The sequence below is a fragment of the Python bivittatus genome, unplaced genomic scaffold (genome assembly GCF_059951505.1).
Source record: "Python bivittatus isolate LINGU-HERP-01145 unplaced genomic scaffold, Pbiv_v1 ctg000590_np1212, whole genome shotgun sequence".
Taxonomy (NCBI): Eukaryota; Metazoa; Chordata; class Lepidosauria; order Squamata; family Pythonidae; genus Python; species Python bivittatus.
This window is the reverse complement of record NW_028277086.1, coordinates 19,369,832-19,390,492: the sequence shown is the minus strand read 5'-3', so window position 1 is coordinate 19,390,492 and position 20,661 is coordinate 19,369,832. Positions and strand designations below refer to the sequence as shown.

At 42.7% G+C, this 20,661-nt stretch overlaps 1 protein-coding gene across 6 annotated transcripts in view; it reads left to right on the top strand.

The window, feature by feature from the left end:
- The first annotated feature begins 1,090 nt into the window (after window positions 1–1,090).
- OXR1 (oxidation resistance 1) overlaps window positions 1,091–20,661 on the top strand; it is a 270,118-nt gene continuing 250,547 nt past the window's right edge. For 2 of the 6 annotated variants that reach the window (XM_088149042.1, XM_088149041.1), the window contains exon 1: window positions 1,104–1,336. The gene's annotated coding sequence lies outside the window, so the exon portion shown is untranslated. Of the gene's footprint in view, window positions 1,337–20,661 lie in introns of all 6 variants that reach the window. The other 4 variants (XM_088149046.1, XM_088149045.1, XM_088149047.1 and 1 more) reach the window with 4 other exon arrangements.

The following is a 20,661-nucleotide window of genomic DNA, read 5'->3' as shown; positions in this document are numbered from 1 at the left end:
GGATAATAAGGCACATAACTAAAACCTTGTTTCTAGAATGTTAGCCAAGGGAGAAGATCCATTATGCAGTGATAATGGTGGTGCATAATTGAACTTCTTTAGATGTATTGTTATGGTTAATGTTCTGCTGAAATCTGCCTAGTAGTTCTGGAAAGATTTCTTCCCTTGCATAGTTGTTTCATGGTTTTTACCTTATACCTGACCATTTCCTTCAGATTTTAGTGTTTTCAATTTTCATTTATTGTTGACGGTAATGAGAGGTCCCAACTGCTGGGATTTTCTGTTGCACAACTTTCCATCAATTGAAAGTCACCTGAAGTTCCATATTTTCCTTCTGCATGGGAGGAATTCTGTCATAATGTCTTCCCTTGGGATTTAACTGAAGCATGGAAAGCTAGAAAGACTGCTAGTTAATAATTTGGGTATCTGCAAGGGGGCAACAACATCCCAGGTCAGTGTATCATCATGCAAATTAAACAAATCATGCACTTTGTATCAAATTACCTAATTCATAACATTAGTACAGTGACATCATGACCCCTGAGGGATCACTGTGACTTCTACAGGACATTTAGGATTAATGAAATGCAGGACATTTACCTTGGGCTGTTAACTACATGCCAAATAAATGAAAATGCCATTTGAAAGACATCGGTGAAGCCAATTCTCTTTCAGAAAACTGGACGAGAAGACTACATTTATTTTCTGTATGGCATTTGTTACAAGAGCCTTCCTCTGCCATTTTGTCTACCATAAAGGGTGCAGTATCTTTACCTACAAACGCTTCATACAAGTTTTAACGCAAGCACGGGGAGGTAGCATTTCTTTAACGAACATGCCTTATTGCCAACCTAGATGCGCTCCGTTGAGGGCGGGGAGGGCATCGCGTTCTTCCCCACGAGTCCTGGACCCGCAATCCGGAGAGGGAGGGAGAGAGCCTCCTCAGCTCAGCTCCTGTCTCTTTAACTTCCAGCAATCCCATTCTCCTCCCACCTTTTTCCCTCCGCGTCTATTTTTAGCTCGCCTCTTGATGGTAGCATCCATTTCTTCCCTTCTCCCCCCGCCCCGGCCGTGCCCACTTCCCGCCTTCCACTCAATGGTACTTTCTGCACGGCGAAGGTCAGCCGACTGAGCATGCCCGAACGTTGCTCGGCAGCTCCAGAGGCCGGGATGCGCGCTCGGCTCGTCCCATTCACAGCGAGAGGGTCCCGGCGCGCGCGCTCGCCCGCTCTGACTGGCTGCCGGGGCTGAGCGAGCGGCTGCGCCGGGCTCCGCAGGAACCAGTGAACGGGCGAGAGCGCCGCCCGCTCGTCTCCACCGCGGAGCCTCCTGGCAAGTAAGTTTCTTGGCTTCCTCCGCCTCCCTCCGTCTTCCTCTCAGTCCCCGAAGTCGCAGGGGCGGGGCGGGGGTCTGTAGCTGCTGCCCGAGCAGCAGAAGCTCCAGGCGTGTCGGCAGCGGGTGGGAGGCGGCGGGGAGCCCTGCGCTCCGCCGGGCTGGAGACAAAGCCCGGGACCCGCGCGCGCCTCCGGTTCCTTTCCCCGAGATAGTTTCAGCAGCTTGGAGAGTCCTTTCGGGGGCTCGCTTGCGGTCATAGCGCCATGTTACGGGCTTTTCCCTCCCTCCGCTTAGGCTGGAGGGCTCGCTGATATTTCTTTGACGCGCTGGGGTCTGCGCCGGGCGCCCGCATGCCAAATACTTAGACGCGGGTTTTGGTTCTCCGGCCGGTTCCCTGGTTTTCTTGAAGGGGGGAATCGGAGCGCCGGCAGAGGAGAGAAGGTCGGCCCGAGGGATGGACGGAGTGGCGGCGGGGGTGAAGGATAGGTCTTTGCGGGCGGGGAGAAAGGTCGGCTAACGGACAGGGAGGCTTCGGGGCTGGGCAGAGATGGAGGTGGAACGGCTGGGCTTGAGGTTCAGGACGCCGGGCAGTTCAGAGAGCGCCCGGCGTGGAAAGGGCCGGTTGGGGAGAAAGAGGACTCCCGTCCCCGCTCTCCAAAGGGCAATTGCGAGTTGGCTTTCTTGGCCGTCGCCGACGGAGAATGACGATCGGGGTTTGCGCCAGTGCCCCGAGCTGAGTGGATTAGCGGGGCCGGCAGAGGCAGTTTGCGCACGCCGCAGTACCCGTAGCCCTGAGCCTCCAACTCCTGACCCATTTTTGAAAAGCAGTTTCGTTCGCCCGGAGAGGCCGTTTGCTTCCTTTCCTGCAGGAAATGCACCCGCGAGATCCAGGGCCGGATTGTGTGGAGACGTATCTTGATGAGAGGGTCCGGGTCAGCAATGCCCACCTAAGCGATAAGGTTGGGATCAGGCTGGGGCTGCAGAGCATCTGTGTCTGGGGACACCTTTGCTTGGGGTTTGTGGGGTTAATGGCTCTACCTTGCCAACTCCTGCTGCTTGGCAGGCAACCAGCTGGTGGTGTCTGGAAAGCCCTGTGGCAGTAGAGCATCAGCTGGATGTCTTCCCCTCCCCTGGCTTATTCATGCTTTGCTTCCTTGGGGAAAAATCAGGTTTTGTGAATGAATGCGAGGAAGTGTTGACTGTCTCCCCCATTCCACCCTGTAACATTCAACACTCAAGGTCCAGTCCACTCGGGAAGAAAGGAACATGTCTCAGATGCCTGCAACCTAATTTTGTGGTGTCTTCAGCTGCCTCCTGGTTCTTTCTGTGGTTGGCAAAACAGAATAATGCTGTTTTGCCAAAGCTCAGCGCTCTCTTGGTCAATCATTCCCTCTCATAGTGCAGGCTCTGGAGATATGCATATCTGGTGCGAGAACAGTGTTGACACTGTTATGGTACCAGAGCTGTCATAACTGATGGAAGACTTTCACAGTGTTAATGCACCCAAGCTTTAGAAGAAGTAAACTCCAAGAGTCAACCATGATGTTCCCCATGCCAGACTAGATGTTAGGTTAAGCAGTATTTTACATTCAAATTAAATTACAAAAATACCAAAGCATGGGGGATGAGTTATTGTGACAATACAAATGGAGTTCAGACTTGGTATATTAAAGGTGCCTCTCTGGTGACTGAAAAGCATCTTATAACTTGGCTGGGGAAATACAAATATTAAACTAAACTTATTCTTGCTTCCCAGCCTAACTTACTGGGATATAACTGTTGTAGACAGTAATGAATGTATAATGAATTAATTTTTAAATATGATTTTGAGCAGAGCTATAAGATGGTAACACTGAGGCAATCAACTTACGTATACGCACTCACACTGTTAAATATAGTGTCTTTCTAAATTGCTAAAGAATCTATAGAAACTAAATTTTGATTTTTCATAAGCTACAGTTGAATCAGTAAGAGAATCAGAATTGAAAATGATATTTTTTTTATTAAAAAGAATATGAAATAAAGCAACTGTTTTACTTCTGAAATATATTTAGGTTTTTCCTTTGTAACCAAGATAGTTATCTCATTAAAAGGCAATCTAATGATAACTAATACTGTTTAGATAATTATAATAAACCATTTGTAAATGACCGAGAAATGAAAAATGGTTCTTTCTCAAAATTTTGGCTTGAGAAAAAGGCCAGAATGGAAGGATCAGTCCTGCAAAGCTTCTGACTGGTTCTACTCCATGTAGTGCTTGCTTGCTGCTGTGATTAGTAGCTTGCAGTGATGGCTTTGGATGCCACGACAATGTTTTGGGTTGATTTTTCTTTAAATATTAGCTAGAACTGTCACTGGAATGTGCCATGTTTCTGTCACAAGTGAAACTGATAGCTGTGCTCTCACTTGCTCTCACAGAGTTTCCTGCAGCACTAGAATCTCATTCCGGGAAGTGGTGTTCTGATAGGGTGATGGAACCCAATGATGTCTCTAAAATGTGCTGCACTATTTTTTTCCTGTGGAAATGACTGACTGACAAGCAGCAATGAAAAGTAGTCTCCAAGATGAGCAAATATTTCTATGCTGTTCACACGCTTTGCTTAATTGGTCCCCTCCAGATGTTCAGGTGATATGTCCCAAAGGTCCCAGTCAGCCCTGGTAGGAGTTGTGCCTATGTATTTGAAGAGCTTCAGGCTACAAAATGTTAGCATTGGAGAAGGTGGTTCCAGAATATGTTATTGCTTGCTGAAGTTTAATATGGTAGTCGGCCACCTGGTATCTTGCAGATGCTTTTGACCACAGCTCCCTCAGTTCACTGCAGTTGGGTCTGTTGGCTGGGGCTGACAGCTGAAAAGCTAGGCTCCCTTTAATGAGAAAGAGGCATGGGAGAACTATTTTCATTTTTTCTTAATCAGAAAACATTTTAAGGCTGTAGTGGCTCAGTCAGATGGATGACTGAGTGAGCCAAGAATTTTAGAAAATATTCACAACACTTATTTATTCTTTTATGTGTTAACAGTTCAGAGTTTCTATAAACGCACTTTTAAATAACTTTGTTTATTATGAGTTATGGGATTTGAGACTTTCGTAAACCCATATTATTTAGAAGTCACATACAGTACAGTATGCATGAACGTGCAAGATTGTGTGTGTGTGTGTGTGTGTGTGTGTGTGTATATATATATATATATATATATATATATATATGATGTGTCAGATGCTGATTACGTGTGAAAGTCGACTGCAAGATGTGTACAGCTCATAAATAAATGTCCTCCCACTCAAATCAAATCTTTTTCCAAGTGTTCTGCTTCCGTGAATTTGAAGGAAGTTTTAAACTTTCATTTGCTTGAAATTGTTGCATCAAGTCATTTCCTTACATTATTCTCTTTAAAGACAAGTTTCAGGCATATTGCCAGTCTACAATTATATATTACTATATAGAGGCTTCTAGTAATAGATTTTTTTTCAAAAAAGAAATGGAAACTGAGGTATGGATAACATTGGTGCAAAATGCACATATACGTGCTTCTCTCTCTCACATACATCCCCCCCTGTAATATATCTACATATTCTAAATATGAATAAAATAAATTTTAGAAGTCTTATTATTTCTGTAGTGGATTTAAGGGCCTGCAGGCTAGGTGCCAGATATCCTGACTGGGACAAATACTCAAGTACTCTACCTAAAAACCTGGGAGAAATGGAACTGGTATAAAATGTGTAGAGAGCCAGTTTGGTGTAGTGGTTAAGGCAACAGCCTAGAAACCGGGAGACTGTTAGTTCTAGTCCTGCCTGAGGTACAAAGCCAGCTGGGTGACCTTGGGCCAGTCATTCTTTTTCAGCCCTAGGAAGGAGGCAATGGCAAACCACTTCCAAAGAACCTTGCCAAGAAAATTGCAGTTGCCAGCAGTCAACACTGACTTGAAGGCACTAAAATAAAATAAAATATGTAGGTAGAAGTGCCCCCTTCTCTCTCTCTCACACACACATATTTCTGTGCTGTTTTTGTCAGCTGGCAGTTTTATGTTTGTTTACATTTTCTGTTCCTCTACTTGTTGCCTGTCCATTTGCTGATCAGTGTTTTTATTAGCACCTGAATATATAGATCACCTGTAGTTTGCTTAGCCTACATTATCCCTCAGATATTCACCTTATGCATTTATTAAAATTAAAATTATTTATATGTTGTCACATCTGTGTTTGGTTGTACCAGAGGTACCCATAACCAGCATCTTCAAAATGGAGACACGTGTACAATAACATCACACAAATGCTGCAGTTGTAGTCTTCGGCCATGTCATAAGATGCTTATACCTAAGGTGTGGCATTTATGTGATACATCATCAGGCAAAGGCCATCATTTGTTCCTCTTGCAAACTCCCGAGGTTTGTACTAGCATCTTATTTCCCAAAACCATTAGCCTGGTCACAATAATAAAAGGGAGGAGCTGGAACCATTTATTTAAAAGCATAATCCGGGGGGGGGGTATGTGTGTCTTGTTTTTCCCATCTAGATTCTAGGTTAAAGTGAACATGTCTCCATCAGAAACAAGTGGTGACAGCTTAATTAACTGTCTTGAGTGGAACTCTTTCATCTTGGAGAACAGTTATGCCCCAACATAGTGGAACTCAGAAATAAGGTGAGAGGGTAGAGTTTCTAGAAAGAAATCTGGCAAGGCTTATTTTTAATATATATTTGTGACAGATCCCCTGCTGTCTTATCTTTTGCCATTTTGTTACCTATCTATCAAACTGGAAGCTCCTTACAGTCTTTGTTTCTATCTGTCAAGCCTCTTGTATTTGGACAAGATCAAGAAATCAAGAACTATACATATTTCAGTTAGGTATCTTTGATGCTATTTCTGATAGAGAATCTTGAAAACAGAGCAATGTTTCTCAACCTCAGCAATTTAAGATGTGTGGACTTCAACTCCCAGAATTCCCCACCCAATGGGAGTTGAAATCCACACATCTTAAAGTTGCTGAGGTTGAGAAACACCGAGTTAGAGGAATTTCTCACCTTCGTTTATAAGAAGTTTGTTATGGCAGTCACTTTGAGTTATTTGAAACATTTCTTCCCAGTTTCCTGGCTTCTAAGCTGAGCTGTCCTTTATGAGAAAAGCTGCCAGTAGACAGCTTCAACGTCTTGCTTGTTTAGGTCTTCATTCTTTTCTGAGACTCCCCGCAATCTCTCACAATTTGTATCTTTGAATAATTTGGTGTCAGCAAGTTTGTCAACTTTATTGCTGATCCCTGTCCCTAGAATATTAATGAGAGAGATAAACAGTACCAATCCCAAGATAGATCTTTGGAATATCCAACTTACATCTACACATTGTGATGTTGTCCATTAATTCCTGGCCTTTATCTAATTTTTCATTCTCCACTCTTCTTATCTCATATCCACTATACTTACTAAGGAATTTTTTGGTGAGGGTTAGGAAGAGTCTGTTTTTTATTCAGTTACTAATCATAAAAAAGATTTCTCTTAGTTTTTGCTAAGTGACTGTCACAACTTTTTTAACAATACAAGTACAGTATAGCTCCACTGGCCAAGACATGAAACTGTGTGTAGGATCAATCTGATTGTTATGATTGTTAATTTTTCCCCCATGATGTTTTCTATCAATTTATCTAGAACAGGAATTAAATTCATGTGTAAATTTCTGGTTATTCATATATACTGATGTTTCATTGACCACTTTTTAATCTTAAAGGATAGGGAACATCTTATGAACAAGTTACATATTTTTGTTAACAATATTTACAGTTTTGTAATTACTGTAAGTTAAGAATTAATTTTGAAAAATATTTATTTTGTGGATAAAGACTTAGAACACAGAATTGGGTAACTTTTTGATGACTGGAAGCCACATTTAACCATTCTGGAGGGTGGAGGTCTACAAAGGACAAGATGATGACATAAAGTGAATTGGGGCCAGTGACACACATGAGTTGAAACAGGGTTTTCATTGTTTTCCTAGCCTTTTGGAAAGGCATTTTGGGGTCTTTGTTTTCAAAATATGTCATTTTTGGAGTATATTCTGTAGGGTGTTTTTACTGTTTCTTATCTCAGAATGGTGGCAAATTGAATCACAGTGTTTGGCAGACCTAATCAAAGGACCAGGGATGTCTGTAGGGAATGGTCAGATAAGTCAAGATGGCACCTACAGTGGTGTGATTGAAGTTTTGCTTGTTTTTGTGTGCGGAGCTTCAATCACACCATTGCAGCTGCCATTTTGACTTTTTTAATCATACCCTGTGGACTCTCCTGCAAAGGGGGTTCCATAGACTTCAAAGCAAGGTTTGGGGCTGGAGATTGTTGTCCCTGGATGAATATGGAAAACAACTACAGGTTAAGCGATCATTATTCTTGGATAAGCATCTTAAAACTATTATATCTATTTAGCTACAAGAATGACTATGCAAACTTTACTTGGTTTCTTTTCTTTTTTTTCCACACTAGCAGGAAAACCACTGCTCAGCAGTTTAAGACAGAGGCTCATGTAATTGAAAGCATCACCATAAAATAAAGATTCTTAGAACAGTCATGGGGTATGATTAGAAACTCTTGTGTCTGGCATATATATTTAGAAGAAATAGAGGAAGTAAAATATCTTGAGAATCCAGAATTTAATATTATAATCTGTAATGGTTCAAATATTAAAAACTAAAATATATACATCTGAAGTGATATTGCTTGGACCAGCCTACATCAGCCTTCTAAATTGCCAGCTCCCAGAATTTTCCAACAAGCAAGCTGTTTTCATTATTCTCTAGGAGGCTGTCATGGTAGTATAAAATGCTATTATCGTGGAGTCCTTGGTGCTCTCTGAGCTTGGTTCTTTGCTTGCAAACATTTCATTACCCAACCAGGTAACATCATCAGTGCCCAGTGATTAGGTTATCTAGTCGGGCAATAAAATGTCTGCAAGCAAACAACCAGGCTCATAGAGCACCAAAGATTCCACGGTTCAACCCTGAGCTACATATATTCTCTTCTATTGGAATGCTATTATTGTTAGGTAATTATCAAATTATATACTTTTTAAATTCAATTACCAGTGCCCTGTATTTTTCATCGATGTGTTTTCAAATGCATGCAAGAATCTCTCAAGCTTCTATATGGAGCTATAGAACTCAAGTTGCAGGATTTCTAATGAGTAATTCCTAAGAAAAAGCTATTTTAGTTCTTTTTGTGAAGTAAATTACCTAATTGAACATGATCCCCTTTTGCTCTTTCAGTTCTAAATGTTTTCTTAAACATGACAGTGTCTAAACGTTAATATTTTTTTTTCTGAAATAAAACATTCAGATTTGAAAGGCTGTGATTTTAGTTAATACCCTTGTGAAAAATGGAGTTTATTACAAATTTTGTGAGGAAAAAGCTGGAAGAAAGCAAACAGTATATAACAAGGGCAAGGAGCAGGTCATGACAGGAGGGTACTACCAATTTTAGGACTATGTGAGATGGTCTGCAAAACATTCTGACTCTGCCACAAGGCAGCAAAGAGGTATAGAAAACTCAAATGTTGTGCTGCCATCTACTGGTTGCCCAGATTTTTGTGGCTTGGATCAAGTAGCCCTAGCTAATCTAATTGCAGTGGATGCAAACTGAGTAATAAAAGAAGCAGTATCTTGCTTCTGAAATGACGTAAATAGAAAATGGAATCTAGCCATTGAGTTTCTACGTGTATTCAGAAATGGTTACTTAAGCTTACTTAAAAAAAAAACACCTGCTTTTCCACAGTAAGGTGTTCCAAAGAGGTTATTTACTAATTTAAGTGTCAAATGTATGCCCTGATTTTCTACAGGAGCTCAGATTACTGTATGCAGCCTTCCCTCCTCCAATTCGTCCTATTCAGCAGAAACCCTGTGAATTAAATTGTGCAGGGAGAATAAGAGAGAATGCCCCAGATCATCTACAGTTCCTTGGCTGAAAGAGATCTTGAAGCTGGGTCTCTCCAGTCCTAGTCCAACCAATTAATCAGTAAAAGAAAATTGGGAGCAAAAATGTTTTATTATTAAACATAGCAACACATTTAACTAAAAATAAAATTCTAGACCCCTCTGCACAGAGTTCAACCATGTTCTGGACCTGTCATCTCTCAATGCCAACTGGTTTAGAGAGCTGAGTAGACCTATTTCTGGCTCTACACTAGCTAATTTGAGAGAAAGCAAAACTGGTTTTCCCTTTGCAACATTACTGCTCTATCAAGCTTGTGGGTGGGCTGTTTTTCTGTTGGTGAGATTTGTTGCCCCATTCCGGCTCCTAGATTCAAAGCACCCATTTCTCTCTCTTTCTCTTTCCTGTCCCCTGTGCATCTTCACATCCTGTTCCTTTACCTTTGCACAGGCATTTCAAACTATTTCTGTCTTTCCCCCGTCTTCTCACTTTCTAACCATGAGTAGAGATACTGGTGAAGCACCTGGCTGCAGAAATGCCAACATGCTATCATTTCATCGTTACAACTTTTTTGCAGTTTTTAAATGTAACTGACAGTGTAAGTGTCTTGGAAGCCAGGATGATGGGAACTGCTCAGATTTTTTTTTTTTTTTGCATATCAAATATATGGGTAGAGAACACTAAAAATGTATGCTTTTTGAACTTTTGCCATTTTTCAACATGATCAAGAACTTACTGACTAGCTAAGTTTGTATTTATTAAACAAATGTAAATAGCCACCCCTGCTGAAAGGAATACTGAGCAATGATCAAAAGGAACTCTGGATAATTCTATGCGGGTTATCCATGGTGTGTAAACATACTATATCCTGACTAAATGTCTTGCTGATGTGGAAGAATAACTTAGAAGAATAATAGAAAAATTAGGAAGCAAGTAAGGATTAAAGGAAATACTAGAAATATTCCAACATTTTTCCTTCTCTCACAGGTACTGGAGTTGTCAAACTTGGTGAGGCCCTTCCCATTTGTTACACAAATCACCACCATGAACTAACTTTAAAGTGTTGGGGCTACATGTGGTGTTACTTGAAGGGTGGTGATGTTGCATGGTTATAGTATTGATGGTTTTGGGCCCAGTTTCTCAGTTTAGGGTACTTAAAGTCTTAAAGGTGGAGATGTGAGTGGGGAGGCCAAAACAACCTGAAATCATGCCATAGAAATTTGGCAGCACATTGGCCAAATTTCAGTAGGGGGTGGGAGGAGCGGTAGGAAGTTTAAGAGAGGAGATAAGTGGTTCATCCTTCAGGGACCTCCTGCTCCCATTTTCCCCCTTGTTTTGGAGGAAAAAACCTGCCACATAAAAGTAGCCGTTGTACTGCTAAATGTTGATAGCATGACCTTGGAGAGCTAGAAAGCCTTGGATAGGAAGCTGAAGGTTTCATACAGCTTACAATTGTGGGTTGCCCAGTCTTGTAAATAATAACTCAGGTAGTGGCCATAAACTTCCTTTCCCATCTATCTGAGCATTACTAACTTTTTAAGGCAAAAAGTATATCCAGCTAAGGAAGATTTAAAGAAGATTGTGCCACAGCCCTCTCCATTAATCTTTGGAAATATTTAGCCTTTAAAAAATGGATAGTTGCATACAGTTTAAGTGCAATTCTAAGTTTGACCAGAAAGGAAGTGGCAGATCTACTCCCTTATTCTGATCTAGATATTTTGCAGCCTCATGGAGCAAATTAGTAAGGAGTTAGTGATATGTTTTAAATTCAACATTGTAAAAGATTTAAGTAAGAGGTACTGTAGTATGTAAGTTCCAAGAGACCCAGGAATTTGTGCTCATCAAGGTCTCATCTCTATCTGGGTTTTTGTTTTTTTTAAGATTCTTGTAATTAAAATGAATTAAATGCAGTACTACTATGCTGCAAAACTAGGTACCAGCCTCTAGTGTCATCAAAAGCATTCTTAGAAAATAAGCAAAATGGCAGCTGCAAGTGTATGCTTTATTTGGGAAAAATGACTACCCTCCCCTCGCCCAAAAAATTAGGGATGGTGGGGAGCATCTTGAGAGGTTTGCTCCCTAATAAAAAGGAGTTTTTTTGACAGGCCATACCCATCATGGCAGCCATTTTGTGAGGGTTTTTTTTTTGTGTGTGTGTGTGCCTTCAAGTCAGTGTTGACTCCTGGCGACTGCCTGGATGAGTCCCTGCAGTTTTTCAGAAGTAGTTTGCCCTCGCCTCCTTCCTAGGGCTGAGAGAGAGGGACTGGCCCAAGGTCACCCAGCTGGCTTCGTGCCTAAGGTGGGACTACAGCTTACAGTCTCCCAGTTTCTAGCCTGACGCCCTAACTACTACCCCATACTGTTTCTGTGTGAGTTGGGAAACCTGTAAAGCTATTTTGTCAGAATATCCATGATATCCTGTCAAAATAAAAAATGTGGCTATTAATGGGAATATATGTATGTATCCCAAGCTGTTTTGGTTCTCTGTTCATGGTCCAGAGAAGATATCTGTGGTTTTACTGAGAATTCTAGCTTGGCATAGTTTTTTATTATTTTTATTTTAAATTTAGAAGTAGTTTTAGAATAAGAAATCATTGTTCCTTGATTAAAGATGAAGGTGGGAAATAGGTGAGCTAAATTTAAACATTAATTAGGAGCAAAGAACAGTAAAACCAACTGAGGCTCCATCTGAGAATATCAAAACAAGTTTTGAAGTCAAGAAGTTTGCAACATTAATATTTGATGGCCATATTTATATGTAAAATAGAAGAAATTATGATGAAAAATAATGACTTCATGATTGATGCAGAAACTGTACAAATTAATTGCTTTTTTAAATAAAAATTTCTACAGATTAATTTCTTATATTTTTAGCTAAAACTGCTAATCAGCTGGGTGGTTGTTGTTGTTGTTGTTGTTGTTGTTGTTGTTATTATTATTATTATTATTATTATTATTATTATTATTTTAACTTGTCCCCGCCCATCTCCCCACAATGGGGGACTCTGGGCGGCTTACAACACACTAAAAAGATAAATACAATTAAAAGTTATAAAAACCAAACATTAGAAACATAAAAAAGCTAAAAAATCCAAGAGGCGACTAGGGGCCACACCAGGCCGCTAAGGGGCCAGCCAACCCCATTTCTGATATTCTCCCTCCCCGCCCCAGGCCAGATGGCAGAGCCAGGTCTTGAAATCCCTCCGAAAGGCCTGGAGTGAGGGGGCCTGTCTCACCTCCAGGGGCAAGATGTTCCAAAGGGCGTGGGCCACAGCAGAGAAGGCCCGCCTCCTGGACCCCGCTAATCGAAGTTCTTTTACCGCGGGGATCCGAAGCATGCCCTCTCTGTGAGATCGGGTGGGACGGGTTGAGATCGTGGGGGCGAGGCGGTCCTTCAGGTAACCTGGCCCCATGCCATGTAGGGCTTTAAAGGTGATAACCAACACCTTGAATTGGACCCGGAAGCAAACCGGTATCCAATGCAGCTCACGTAGCAGAGGTGTTATATGGGTCCTTCGGGCCCCAAAAATTGCTCGCGCAGCCGCATTCTGGACCAGCTGAAGCTTCCGGATATTCTTCAAGGGTAGCCCCATGTAGAGCGCATTGCAGTAGTCTATCTGGGAGATAAGGGCATGAGTGACTGTTCGAAAGGCATCCTGGGGCATCTCCACCTGGGATGGAGATGTATAATTGAGTATCATCAGCATACTGATGATACCTCATCCCATGATGGCAGATGATCTCCCCCAGCGGTTTCATGTAGATGTTGAAAAGGAGCGGAGAGAACCAAACCCTCCAGTACCCCACAAAGGAGGGGCCGAGGATGGGACCTCTCGCTCCCTATCAACACCGATTGGGATCGGCCCTGAAGAAAAGAGGTGAACCAGCACAAGACAGTGCCGCCCACCCCCAATTCCCTGAGCCATCCCAACAGGATACCATGGCTGACAGTATTGAAAGCCGCTGAGAGATCAAGGAGAGCAAGAATGGTTGCACTTCCACCATCCCGCTCCCGCCAGAGATCATCCATAACGGCAACCGATGCCGCTTCCATTCCATAACCGGGCCTGAAACCTGACTGAAAAGGGTCCAGATAATCCATTTCCTGCAGAACCCTTTGGAGCTGTGATGCCACCACTTTCTCAACCACCTTCCCCAAAAAAGGGGAGGTGGGAGATTGGACGGAAATTGTCCAGTATGGAAGGATCCAGGGAGGATTTCTTAAGGAGAGGGTGCACCAATGCCTCTTTAAAGGCAGCTGGAAACACTCCCTCCCGCAAGGATGTATTAACTATCGCCTGGATCCAACCGCACGTCACCTCCCGAGCTGCTTTCACCAGCCAGGAGGGGCATGGGTCCAGATGACAAGTGGTGGCCTTCACAGTCTAGAGGATCCTGTCCACTTCTTCAGGAACAACAGGATCAAACTGTTCCCAGATAACTGGGTAAGAACGATCCCCTGGTATCTCCCCAGACCCTGTGCCACATTCGGAGTCTAACTTGGAATGAATCCAAGCGATTTTATCCTGCAGATGCTCTGAAAATTCCTCCATGCAGCCCTGCAAATGAATCTCCAGATCCCCCCTACCAAGAAGGGATATAGTGATCCCAAACAGGGCCGCCGGGTGGCACTCTGCAGACGTGATAAGGGCGGGAGAAGTATTGGCGCTTCACCGCTCTCATCGCCACAATGTAGGCCTTGACAGTGGGTCTAATCTGTGTTTGGTTGGATTCGGTCTTTGTCTTCCTCCAGCAGCACTCTAGAAGTCTCTTGACTCTCTTCAGCATCTGCAACTCCTCTGTAAACCATGGGGAGTGTCTGGGCCAATGTGGCAAGAGAGGTTGCATAGGCGCGATCCTGTCCAAGATCCCAGCTGCCTCCCTATTCCAAGCAGCAGCCAAAGCCTCCGCTGGACTGTGCAGCAGATCCACGGGAATACTCACCAGCTCCCTCTGGAACCCTGACGAGTCCATCAGGCGCCGGGGATGGACTAATCGCATGGGTCCTGCCTCCCTGTGGAGGGGGGGTGGCATAGGAGAAACTCAGGTTCACCAGGACGTGATCTGACCATGACAACGGGGAATGCTGTAAATCTCCCCTCAGTTCACTTTGCCATTGCTCTGAGAAGAAAACCAAATCTAGCATGTGGCCACTGTCTCGGGTTGGGTCCTGCACAATTTGAGACAGGCCCATGGCTGCCATGGTAGCCATGAACTCCCGAGCCACCTCTGAGGTCTGCCCCAGGGATGGCAAGTTGACGTCCCCCAGAACCATAAGCCTGGGGAACTCCACCACCAGCGCCGAGACGCCCTCCAGCAGCTCAGGGAGGGACGTTGCCATGCAGCAGGGAGGCTGGTACAGTAGCAGCACTCCCAACTGTTCGTGGGAGCCCAATCTAAGGAACAGTGTCTCACAGCCGGACTTGGGGAGGAATGCCCCTGAAGGCCACCAGAGACTCTTGGATGACGACAGCCACCCCTCCTCCCCTGCCGTGGCATCTCGGCTGATGCCACACCAGCCAGGACACTCCCCCCTCAGGCCCCAGCCAGGTCTCGGTAATACATGCCAGGTCTGCCCCCTCCTCGGTGATCAAGTCCCATATGAGGAGGGCCTTGTTTTTAACAGACCTGGCATTAAGCAGCAGGTTAATAACTATATAACTAAATCCCAAGTGTATTGTGCATTAATTTCAGAGGAAATGACAAGAAGATCTGTACTGTTGACATGAACACATTCCCAGATGGTTAATATATGAATGATTGATTGTAGCTGCTATAATCACTGGAAAGACAAGTTAAAGCTGTTTTAATTCCCATATTGTAGAATCAAATGTAAGGAGCGAGTCAACATAACCAAGGCAAAAAAGGAAAAGCAAAGGTTGCATTCAGTCTCACTGCTAATCCATCTAATATTTTTTGGATGATTTCATATTTATTTCAGTTTGGACACCACTCGAATCCAACTGACTCTGGATGGTTCAGCATATTTGCACATGCTCCTGTCTCCATCTAGCATAACCATGAAATCAAATACCTCAACTTCCATTTTATGTTACCTACAGCTTAGAGTTAATAACCGTGCTCTCTGAAATGTAAACTGTGACTGTCCCTACATTGAATTATATTATCAGTTGGCTTCTTTCAATGAACCATAGTTAATGTCTGTGCATTCTTTTAAGAAAGATTTACTGGGGGTCCCAATCCCACATGAAGTGGAGAGGATGGAGGCCCAATAACATGCTTCTTTAGTAGCTTCTTCCATACTTTGGAAAAGCCTGTTTCGCTAGGTATGCAATGACACAACTCCTGGCCTTTAGGAAGATCCAAGATTGGCTTTGTAGGCCATTTGGACACTAATGATATCAGGGATGTCTTAGTTTATTGATCTACAGTACAGTATTTGGTACTTTTTTATGTTATTTTGTTTTTGAATTTTATATACCTTGCTTGCTTAAAGGAAATCCAAGGAAACAGACTCTATATACAGTTTTGCCTAAAAAAACCCAAGCTAAATATTAATAACAGTTAAATTTAGGTTACATGCACGCTGTGGTTAAACTATGGGCTCTTTCACACGGGAACTGGCACCCTAATCATTTAAACGTGCTGGTCTATAGCGTGGCTAAAATCTTCCTTTGCTAAACCAGTGTTCCAGCCCTACCTGATTTTATTTTTGATCTTTTTTTAAATTAAAATATATGGGAATGTGATACTGTACTTACTAGGTTTTGACACTGATGACTACCATTGGCTTCATCCACAAATCCTGCTTGCCCTAGCACATTGCCTTAACCATTTGTAGAGAACATGAATGCATGACATCCTCCTCGACCACACCTTGCCCACTGTGAAATTAGTCTCTCCCTGTCTTTTATTGCTCCACTTCAACAGGGGTGGCTTTCAGCTTCAGGTTGTACCAAGTGACTTGTCTGTGATGAATCATTCCAAGTTATAAGGATGGGGACCTGCCCTGTTCCTGTTTGCCAAATGAAAGTACTGTGGACATGCTCCCTCTGGTCCTTGGCCACTAATTTTCAGGCCGCAGGAGAATCAGATCTCTCCCATTTTGTCAAAAAACAGTTACTCCTGCTTTTCTTGCCAGACAATGGGTGGTCAGAGAAGGGAAGAGAGGAGGAAGGGAAGCAGGTCTGGGTGCTACTTCTCCCAGCACCCAAAAGACCCACTCCCCACAATCCTAGAAGGGAGAAGGAGGAGAAGAGGGTCTTCTGCTGTCAGTTCTCCAGTCTCCATGAGATGGAAAACTGTCAGAAAAGCAGCTGCTTTTGCCCATTTCTCCTCCCTCCTGTTCTACCCCCTATGGGTGCAAGAAACAGCAGGAGGGGAGAAGGAAGGATGTTGTGTAGCAACCCCCACAGCTTCTCTGCCAGTTCCTGCACAGGATAGCAGCTTTTTAGTGCTTCTTTGGAAAAGCTTGCTATGTAACTATGATTTACAATAATAAAAAAGGAGGAGAAAATAAGATTGAAAAGCAACACATAAAACAGTTTGAAAACTGCAAAATAGATTGATGATCCTTATGGATGGTTTGTTCTTGACGTGGGATCTTCATTTTGCTGGATTGATACGGCATAACAGACCTGCAAATAAAAAAAAATAAGGTAATGCTCTTGTATTATTCAATAACCTGAGGGGAAAAGAAAGTATCATCTGAACTTTCTTCCAGATAGATTTGCCCGGAAGAGTAGATGATACATGTCTAGTTATTAATAAAATAAAACTTCCTCACTGTTCTTATTTTGCCAAGCCTTCTACAACCCAAGGTCTATTAGCTGCCCCCATTGAAATTCCTCGCCTGTTTTGTTGCAAGAAATAAAAAGCTAACAAAAGTATTTTCAGCCTATTCATTCATATTCCCCATACGAAAATTGAGAAGGATAAAAGAGGCTTCGACGCTCTGAATTTTATCCATACAGATATAATTCTTTGCTTATATCTGTATGGATATCCAGTTCTACCCAACAGAAGCAGCAGAATATCGTCACAAAAAAACAAAAGTATCCTATTTCATTTCATTTCATTTCATTTCATTTCATTTTTGTTTGCTTTACAGGTTTTAAATTCAAGAATGCATTTGCTTTCGGAGTCCAATCTTTTAGTCTCTGTCAAATTTATTTTTAAAACTGTTTTCTTCTACCTTCATGAATAATGTTACTTTCCAGAGAGAAGTTAAATAAAGACAGTTATTGTCCTGGAGAAGTGCTTTGTACATCTCAAATGACTTTTTTATAATTAATTGATCAGCTTGGTTTATTTTGTCGGACAGAGCAGATAAGAAGTACAAACATATTTAACAATATCTTGTTAATCTGCACATTGATTTTAATGCAAGGAATCTTTATACTTGGTTAGTTTGAACATAACATAGATTTAGAGTTGCTTAATATCATGTCTAGATTTTTATCTGATGTGAATGTAGTTTTATGAAAAAAATTCTTACATTTTTTTTAGAAAGAATTTTTGAAAGAAAATCTTAAATTAGTAATTTTGTCCCAAGAATCTCAGTTAAAATTGCCTGCAAATCTGCCCCTCAGTATTTTTTGTTTGTAGTCAAGTATGGTTATTATGTACAAGTAGTTAGAAAATAGTATTCATCTTTAAATCTGCTTTTTTTTTCATAATAAAGTTCCTTGGTTGAAAATAATTATTTTGTGCTTGTAGCTCATTTTGCATACAGTATTTTTGACTTTAGAAGAGATACTATTCATAATATGGGGCATTTGGTTTCCATGCACGGATTAAGTTACTTTCTGCTTTATAATTGTAAGTTGGTTTTGTTTTGAACCCTTAGGAGTGTTTTCATCATTATGGCTTTATTTTCACCACAATAATGTGGTGTAGGGATGTCAGAGATGTGTACTGTCATTCCACCAAGAAATACAATCCTATTCCCTCTCTCCATCTGTAATTATTGGGTATTAGAATTGTTACTCAAATTGGCACTTCCTCCCAGTTTATATTCTGGAGGAAAAGGGGAACTGAGGAGAGAGAGAGAGAGAGAGGTGGGAGGTGAGGATAGAAGGATGGGTCTCACGGAATTCAGAATCTTAACTCTTAAAAAACCCTCCATCCTCCAGCAAACATTTGCTTGTTCTGACATTATATCTACTGTATGTTAATATATTTATACAGTGGTACCTCGGGATACGAACGCCTCTACTAACGAACTTTTCGGGTTACGACCAGCTCCAGCCACAAAACTTTACCTCGATGTGCGAACTCCGCCTCGGGGTACGGCCATTTTCCCGCCCTGACATGTGGTCCGCGGCCATTTTCCCACCCCTGACACGTGGTCTGTGGCAATTTTCCCGCCCCTGACATGTGGTCCATGGCCATTTTCCCGTCCCTGACACGTGGTCCGTGGCCGTTTTCCCGCCGCTCCATGCCGCGCCGCGCCCGGCCGTTTTCCTGCTGCACTCCACTGCGCCGTGCCGCGCCCGGCTGTTTTCCCGCCAGGCTGTGCCCGGCCGTTTTCCCACTGTGCTGTGCTGCGCCCGGCCGTTTTCCTGCCGCGCCGCGCCGGGCCATGCCCGGCTGTTTTCTCGCCGCGCTGCGCCCGGCCATTTTCCTGCCGCGCCGCGCTGCGCCACACCCGGCCATTTTCCCGCCGCGCTGCGCCACGCCTGGCCGTTTTCCCGCCCCTGACGCATGGTCTGCAGACGCCAGAATGGATTAACGGTAATTACATTGAACCTTATGGGAAAATTTGCTTCGGGGTGCGACCAAATTCGGAGGGCGGAACGGATTAACCGGATTTACATTGAACCCTATGGGGAAATTTGCGTTGGGTTACGACCAACTCGGGATACGCCCAGAGTCACGGAACGGATTAAGTTCATATCCCGAGGTACCACTGTATATAGATATTATATATATTCATATATAAATGTATTTTACAATATACATATATGTATACATACATATACATATACATATAATTTGTTACTGTGCATCTCATTGAAATGACTCTGGGAGGTTTACAAAACAGTTAAAATCAATTAAAATACAACATACAATAAAATAAATAGAAAATAAATAGATCCAAGGATAGATATAAAATTGGCAGTCACTCGGGGATTGTCATCAAGGCACCAGCCACCCCCAGGATTGGGTAAGATTGTTGTCACCCCATGCAAGCTGGCAGAGCCAGGTCTTTAATCCTTTCTGGGAGGCCGGGAGGGTAGGGGCCTGCCGCATCTCTGGGGGGAGAATATTTCAAAGGGTGAGGGCAGTGGCACAGAAGGCTCTCCTCCTGGGCCCCCCCCAGCTGACATTCTCTCACTGACGGGGTCCGCAACGTGCCCTCTCTGCCTGACCATGTGGAATGGGTCAGTGTGATGGAGGTGAGACAGGCCCTTAGGTAACCTGGACCCATGCCATGTAGGGCTTTAAAGGTAATAACCAACACTTTGAATTGGACCTGGAAGCAGACTGGGACCCAATGTAGCTTGTGCAGTAAAGGTGTTACATGTGCCATTCTTGGGGCACCCAAGATTGTCTGTGCGGCTGCATTTTGAACCAGCTGTAGCTTCTGGATACCCTTCAGAGGTAGCCCCATGTAGAATGTATTGTAGTAGTCTAGCCGAGAGATGACCAGGGCATGAGTGACTGACTGGAGAGCCTCCTGATCCAGGAAAGGGCGTAACTGGCGTATCACAAGAAGGTGGGCAAAGGCCCTCCAGGCCATGATATAATGTATAAATGGCTAAGAATAATTTTATGGCATGTGTTAAGAGAATCTCTAACAATGCTACACTGAAGTGAAATATTAAGGGAACTTGTTCTGTATCTCTTTTTTTCCAGTGATAGTTGCATTCTCTACAATTTTTACTGCATACATTTTTTTATCGTTGTGAGCTGTCTGAACAATCCTTCCTGAACACTAACATCTCAGCTGCCACCTGTGGCAAACTGTTGTTGTAAGGATCCTTTTCTTTTCCTTCACAATTAAAGTGTGATCCTATTAACTCAGATATATCTCTAAAGCATCTGATGGTTTTACTGCTGGCTTTTCTGGTTTGAAAATTCTTTTGTTTTTCTCTTCTATTTTTTTATATCTATCTTAGGTAACATGGCTAGGTGGAGTATGGGGAATAGCACAGTCACAATTAAGAATACTTGGAAGATACAGATTAGTACAGTCACAAGATACAATAACATAGTCCCCGTTGAAATAGAATAGCAAAAGGAAAAGAGAAATAAGGCTGATGGATAATATTTATGTATTATGAAAGAAATACAGTGGTAGTCCTGCAGCTTGCTCAAAGCTGTTATTTGAGCATCAGATCTAGGAACCTCCATTTGATTTAAATTTGTAGCTGCAGTTCTCAGAAATTGCTTTTTAACATATATGGAAGGAGATTGTATAGAATATACAACTCAGCTTTCATCGTACTGTAT